At 40.1% G+C, this 7,451-nt stretch overlaps 1 protein-coding gene and 1 pseudogene across 2 annotated transcripts in view; one reads left to right on the top strand and one right to left on the bottom strand.

Moving 5' to 3' along the window:
• The window catches only part of EIF2B3 (eukaryotic translation initiation factor 2B subunit gamma), a 128,835-nt gene that overhangs the window by 39,860 nt on the left and 81,524 nt on the right, over positions 1 to 7,451 (top strand). The window lies entirely within an intron of this gene.
• Positions 5,069 to 5,315, bottom strand: LOC132001526 (small ribosomal subunit protein uS14-like; annotated as a pseudogene).

Genomic DNA, 7,451 nt, shown 5'->3' with positions numbered 1-7,451 from the left:
GATGTGGGACTCGATCCCAGGACGCTGGGATCATGACCTGAGCCGAAGGCAGCTGCTTAACCAACTGAGCCACCCAGGCGTCCCATAAAATTTTTTTAAAAATTAAAATACTTAGTTAAGTCTCTCCTTCGGCTCAGCTAAGTATTCACAGCTGAACCTTATATGAGATTACTTTTCTCTTTCCTCCTTTTATTTTCCTAAAAATTGTCTTGTTTTTTCATTTGCTTAATTTTCTATGTATTTATTACTAATTCAGCCTTAGCCCCACCGGTATGAATTTCTTCTCATTATTTCCTAACACTTTAAGTGTTCTCTCAGTTTCAAACTCCTGAAGATATCTCTCTTAGAACTTTTCTGGATTAGTAGCTCTTCTGTAGAACTGCCATTTTAGGTTCACACTTCAATCTCATAATTTTCCTCTTAGTTTATACTCACTTTTTTGTGGAACATATCCTCTGGTAGCCTTCTCAGATGGGTTCGTGAAAAATAAATTTTTATAGCTTTTGCATGTCTTCATTCTGTCTCAGTGGTTGTTTGATATTTTGGCTAGGTATAATCTTCTCTTGGAAATTATGTCCCTTTGCGGTACCTGGGTGGCTCAGTCAGTTAAGTATCTGCCTTTGGCTCACATCGTGATCCTGAAGTCCAGGGATTGAGCCCTGCATTGGGCTCCCTGGTCAGCAGGGAGTTTACTGCTCCCTCTACCTCTCCCCCAACTCATGTTTTTTCTCTTACTCACTCTTTCTCTCTCAAATAAATAAATAAAATCTTTAAAAAAAGAGAGAGAGAGAGATCAAGTCCCCTCAAAATGAAGGTATTATCTCACTGTCTTCTAGCTTTTCTGTTAAATCTAACACAATTCTGATTCTTCATTCTCTTCATGAAAACTTTTTCTCCCCTTTTGGGAAGCTTCTAAGATCTTTCTATTTACAAAGTTACTAAGTTTCACTTTGATTGTTTTCAGTACAGTCTGATACCATCCCTTGTGTTGGATGTTAATGGGCCTTTTGATCTGAAAAGTCAAGTCTTCAATTCGGTAAAATTTTCTCAAATTAATATCTTTTTTCTTTTTAACCCACCAGCAAACTCAAACTTTAAAATAACTTTTACTAGCGTGATTTCCAGTCCCCTTCCCCAAATTGTTGTTATCCCTCTTTGTTTGTTTTAAGATTTTATTTACTTATTTGAGAGGGTGAGAGAGAAAATGCAACAGAGGGATGTGTCAGAAGGAAAAGCAGACCCCGCCACTGACCAGGGTGCCTGACGCAGGGCTCGATCCCAGGACCCTGGAATCATGACCTGAGCAAAAGACAGATACTTAAGGGACTGATCCACCCAGGCGCCCCAGTGTCTTACTCTTGATCTCAGCTCAAGTCTCAAATCTCGGGGTCATGAGTTCAAGCCCTATATTGGGCTCCACACGGAGCATGGAGCCTACTTTAAAAAAAAAAAAAAAGGACTGTTATCAAAAAGATTAGAAATAACAAGTGTTGGTGAGGATGCATGGAAAGGGGAACCCTCACATACTGTTGGTGGGAATGTAAATTGGTGCAGCCACTTTGGAAAAGGGTATGGAAATTCCTTTAAAAATTAAAAAAAGAATTACCATATGATCCAATAATTCCACTACCAAGTATTTTTCCAAAGAAAATGAGAACACTAATTCAAAAAGATATATGCAACCCCTTGTTCCTTGCAGCTTTATTTATAGTGACCAAAATATGGAAACAACCTAAGTGAATGGATAAAGAAATTGTGGTGTCTATACACAGCGGAAGATTATTCAGCCACAAAAAAAGAATGAAATCTTGCCATTTGCAACAACGTGGTTGGACCTCAAGGATATTATGTTAAGTGAAATAAATCAGACAGAAAGACAGATACGATATGATCTCTCTTACATGTGGAATAAAAAAAAAATAATAAAATTTAAACTGAGCTCATAGAGGGACACCTAGATGGCTCAGTCGGTTAAGCGTCTGCCTTCAGCTCAGGTCATGATCCCGGGGTCCTGGGATCAAGTCCTGCACTGGGCTCCTTGCTCAGCGGGGAGCCTGCTTCTCCCTCTGCCTGCTGCTCCCCTTCTTGTGCACTGGCTCTCTCTCTCTCTCTGACAAATAAATAAATAAAATCTAAAAATTAAAAAAAAAAAAACCCTTTAAAGAAAACAAACTAAGCTCGTAGATACAGAGAATAGATTGGTGGTTTTCAGAGATGGGGAGTAGGAGATAGGAGAAGGTAAACTGCTTTTGTTTTATTTTGCATTAGTTTAAATAAATTGAATTTTTTAGGGGCGCCTAGGTGGCTTAGTTAAGTGTCTCCTTCGGCTCAGATCATGATTCAGGGTCCCAGAATCAAGCCCCACATCAGGCTCCCTGCTCTGTGGGGAGCCTGTTTCTCCCCTTGCCCCTCCCCCACTTATGCATGCTCTCTCTCTCTCTAATAAATAAATAAAATTTTAAAAAGTAATAGAATAAATTGAAATTTTAGAAATATAAAGTTAAAACCTGCAAAAAAAAAGTAGCATGATTTGCTTTTCATTATTCTGCTTCTTCATTATTCTTTGGCAGTTTGGCCTGTTGTAACTGAGTTGGCTCACTTCTGTTCAAGTGATTATCAGCTAGTGTATAAATTATCTATTGTTGCATAACAAATTACCACAAACTTAACATCTTAAAACAATACTGTGGGTCAGGAATCCAGGCATTACTTAGTTGGGCCCTCTGACTCAGAGTCTTTTACAAGCCTGAAATCAATGTGTCATTTAGGGTTGAGGTTTCATCTGAAGGTTCAGCTAGGAAAGGATTAGCTTCTGAGCTCACTTGTTTATTGGCAAAAATTCAGTTCCCTGAGGACTGTTGGATTAAGAGCCTCAATTTCTAACTGGATGTTGGCCAGAGGCTGCCCTCATTTCCTTATTACTTGGGCCTCTTCAGCAGAACAACTTGCTTCACCAGAGCCAGCAAGGGAGAGAACCTTCTAGCAAGACAGAAGTTATAAAGTTATGTGACTAAATCACAAAAATAGTATCTCATCACCTTTGCCACATTCTGTTGGTTAGAAGCAAGCTGCTGGGCCAGCCCATATTCATGTGTGTGTGGGGGGGATACAGAAGATTGTGACTACCAAGAGGCAATTATCATTCTTAGAGACGACCTACCACAGTTGGGCTCACTGATATGTCGAGGCCCTCAGCTGTGATAGTTGGATTTCTCTTTGCATCTACTCTGTTACCATACTGGAAGCCCAAGCTTGTTCACATGGCAGCAGCAGGTTCTTAAAGAGTAAGAGAAGAACTACAAACAAGGTCTCTTGGATCTAAGCTTGGAACTCACACTGTATCACTTTCATTGCATTCTTTAAAGCTAGTGGCTAGGCCAGCCTGGATATAAGGGATGGGGAACTAGACCTTAACCTCTTTTTTCCCCTCCCGTGAGCACTTTTTTTCCTTCAGTTTTTTTTTTTTTGGTTTTTTTTGTTTGTTTGTTTTTTTGTTTTTTTATGGTGATAAAATACATGTAAAATTTACCATCTTTTTTTAAGTGTACAGTTCATTGGTGTTAAATACAGTTATAACGCTGTGCAACCATCACCACCATCTCCATCACTCTTTTCATCTTTTGAAACTGGAACTTAGTAACTCCTCATTTCCTCCTCCCTCGAGCCCCCCCGCCCCCGAAGCCAGTATGATACTTTCTGTCTCTATGATTTTGACTACTTTAAGTACCATATGTAAGTGGAATCATACAGTATTTGTCTTTCTGCCACTGGCTTATTTCATAGTGTAATGCCTCTGAGGTTGATCTGTACTTAGCATATTGCAGAATTTCCTTCATTTTTTTTTTTTTTTTAAAGATTTTATTTATTTATCAGAGGGCGGGGGAGAGCGAGCACAGGCAGACAGAATGGCAGGCAGAGGCAGAGGGAGAAGCAGGCTCCCTGCTGAGCAAGGAGCCCGATGTGGGAATCGATCCCAGGACGCTGGGATCATGACCTGAGCCGAAGGCAGCTGCTTAACCAACTGAGCCACCCAGGCGTCCCGAATTTCCTTCATTTTTAAAGCTGAATTATATTTTCTTGTATGTATATATTATGTTTTGCTTATCCATTACTTTATCAGTGGACACTTGGGTTGCTTTCACATTTCAGCTATTCTGAATAATGCTGTTATGAACAGGGGTGTACACATGTCTCTGTGAAACCCTGCCTCTCATTTTTTGGGGTGGTATATCCAGAAATAGAATTGCTGAATCATGCGGTAATTCTGTTTGTTTCGGGTTGTTTTTTTTTTAAGATTTTATTTATTTATTTGACAGAGAGAGAGCAAGCAAGCACAAGCAGGGGGAGTGGGAGAGGGAGAAGCAACTCCCCGCTAAGCTGGAAGCCCAGTGCGGGGCTTGATACGAGGACCTTGGGATCATGACCTGAGCCAAGAGCATATGCAACCAACTGAGCACCCAGGCACCCCTCTATTTTTAATTTTTTGAGGAACTATTTTATATTGTAGCTATACCATTTTACATTCTAGACCTTACCTCTTTAAGGGAAGAACAACAAATTTGTAACCCTTTTAAATCTACTATATAGGGGTGCCTGGGTGGCTCAGTGGGTTAAAGCCTCTGCCTTCAGCTGAGGTCATGATTCCAGGGTCCTGGCATCGAGCCCTGCATTGGGCTCTCTGTTCAGCAGGGAGTCTACTTCCCCCTCTCTCTCTGCCTGCCTCTCTGCCTACTTGTGATCTCTCTTTCTGTAAAATAAATAAATAAAATCTTTAAAAAAAAATCTACTATATACATTTTTTTCCATAATTGAAGTATGTTTTTTTATTTTATTTATTTATTTATTAAAGATTTTATTTATTTATTTGACAGAGAGAGATCATAAGTAGGCAGAGAGGCAGGCAGAGAGAGAGAGAGGAGGAAGCAGGCTCCCTGCTAAGCAGAGAGCCTGATGCGGGACTCGATCCCAAGACCCTGAGATCATGACCTGAGCCAAAGGCAGCGGCTTAACCCACTGAGCCACCCAGGTGCCCCTGAAGTATGTTTTTTTTATGTACCGTGAGTTGGCATTAAGGGAGATATCTAGGAGATCCACAGTTAAGGTTGGTATCTTGGAGGACCCATTCAAGGAAGTTCACTAAATCCAACTTAATGAAGCCTATATCCTTCACGTACTTACAGAAACACTGGCAGCATATTGAGGTCAGATTTCAGGATGAGACCATGCTGGTTTGAACAGCCATGGCAAGAACAAGAACCCTGACCAAATTTTCTCAGATGGCTCCCATAGAGCTGCTGGTAATCCATCCTGCTCTCTCAGCTGCAATGAGGCAAAAGGGCTACTATATACATTTGTAGTTTTGATTTGCTATATTTTGTTTAGGATCCCTCTACTTACGTAATAAATTAATATGCCTCATATTTTTATCTGGTATTGGCATCAAGATCCTGCTAGCCTTATAAAATGAGGAAATGAAATTCCCTACTATAATGGCCAATATAATGTCTGTCATAGGGGAGGTGCACAAGTACATTTATTAGTTGAATGAATGAATGGATAAGTAAATGACTATAGAAGAAACAAAAGGGTCAGGCAGACTAGTAAAAATCAACTAGAAAAAAATTATGAGTAGTTGACAGAATTTTTTTTTTAATGGAAATTCATAGTTTTAACTGTTTTCTTAATCTCATTTTTGTAATCTTCTTAGGATAGACATTCTGATATTACTTGCTCTGCTCCCAAAGTGGAATTTACATTGTTAGAACAGGAAGAAATCTTTCCCAGGTTTCTATAATTTGTAGCATATTCGTAGGTCCCAGTTACTATGGTAGCTACGAGGAAGCAAATATAGGGAGGGGACCCTGAGAGTGAGGAATGTGAATAAAGAGCACAGAGCACTTGGACATCACTGCTCCCAGGACATTAAGTAATTCAAGGTTTTGTGGGCTGAAGGACTTGGATAGAGGAAGCACTCCAAATGATATCCAAAAATAACATCTCTGTGTTTCTTTTTAAAATATTGGCTCATAATCAGACTGTTGCAGACTGTTATATTCTCAAGTTTCCTTGTAACGGATGAATTAATATATGTCATATCTACTGTGTGACATTTGAAATTCTCTGCAAAATTCACTTCAACTAAAATTTCCTGTAAAACTTACCTTCAAATTGGTAATTGGTATTATTTACCCTTCCTTCTTGGGAGTTCACTAATTTTGGTTATTGGGGGGGGGAAACCCCCAACATATAGCTTGTTGGGGTTTTTTTAGTTTGTTTATTTATTTATTTAAGTAATCTCTACACCTAGTGCGGGGCTCAAATTCATGGGCGTGAGATCAAGAGTCACCTACTCGGGTGCCTGGGTGGCTCAGTGGGTTAGGCCGCTGCCTTCGGCTCGGGTCATGATCTCGGGGTCCTGGGATCGAGTCCCGCGTCGGGCTCTCTGCTCGGCGGGGGGCCTGCTTCCTCCTCTCTCTCTCTCTGTCTGCCTCTCTGCCTGCTTGTGAGCTCTCTCTGTCAAATAAATAAATAAAATCTTAAAAAAAAAAAAAAGTCACATACTTTTCTGATGAGCCAGCCATGTGCCCCAACATACAACTTTTTTTTTTTTTAAGATTTTATTTATTTATTTATTTGACAGAGAGAGAGAGATCATACAGGTGGAGAGGCAGGCAGAGAGAGGAGGAAGCAGGCTTCCCGCCGAGCAGAGAGCCCGATGCGGGGCTCCATCCCAGGACCCTGGGATCATGACCTGAGCCAAAGGCAGAGGCTTTAACGCACTGAGCCACCCAGGTGCTCCCAACATATAACTTTTTATGATAGTTTTTCCCTATTTAGATTCAGATGCTACAGATGAATAGATGACCAGAAATCATCTGAAGGAGAGAATGCTTTCAAGCACCTGGGCTAAACACATTATACACTTGAGTAATACATTTGGTTCTAGGTATACAGGCAGTTGCAGCCAACAATGAAGCATGTTCAGTTATGTAGTACCTGTTGTCTGTCAGTAGGAGGCAGACAAATTCATCTTTAGAAATACTAGAGGTTCTAGAGGCTCCTGAGTGGCCTGGTTGATTAAGCGTCGGGCTCTTGATCTCAGGGTCATGAGTTCAATCCCACATTGGGATCCACACTGTGCGTGGAGCCTGCTTTAAAAAAGAAAGGAAGAAAAAAGCAATATTATTTTCCTAGAGCTCAACTATTTTTTTCTTTTTCAAAGAGGCATTAAATCCTTCTTCCTTTATTTGATTGCTGTGAGGACCAAATGAGAATATGCATTTTGCTTAGTTTTTTTAAACATGAACGTTTTATTTAATGTTTGAGTTAAGCTCTTATACAGGTTATAAGAGCTTTGCAAATATTAACTGATTTAGTCCTCATAATAAGCCTGTGTGAGATAGACACTATTATGATAACACATTTTGCAGATGAAACTGAGGGATAAAAAA

Source organism: Mustela nigripes, chromosome 14 (assembly GCF_022355385.1).
Source record: "Mustela nigripes isolate SB6536 chromosome 14, MUSNIG.SB6536, whole genome shotgun sequence".
Taxonomy (NCBI): domain Eukaryota; kingdom Metazoa; phylum Chordata; class Mammalia; order Carnivora; family Mustelidae; genus Mustela; species Mustela nigripes.
This window is presented reverse-complemented; position numbering and strand designations above follow the sequence as displayed.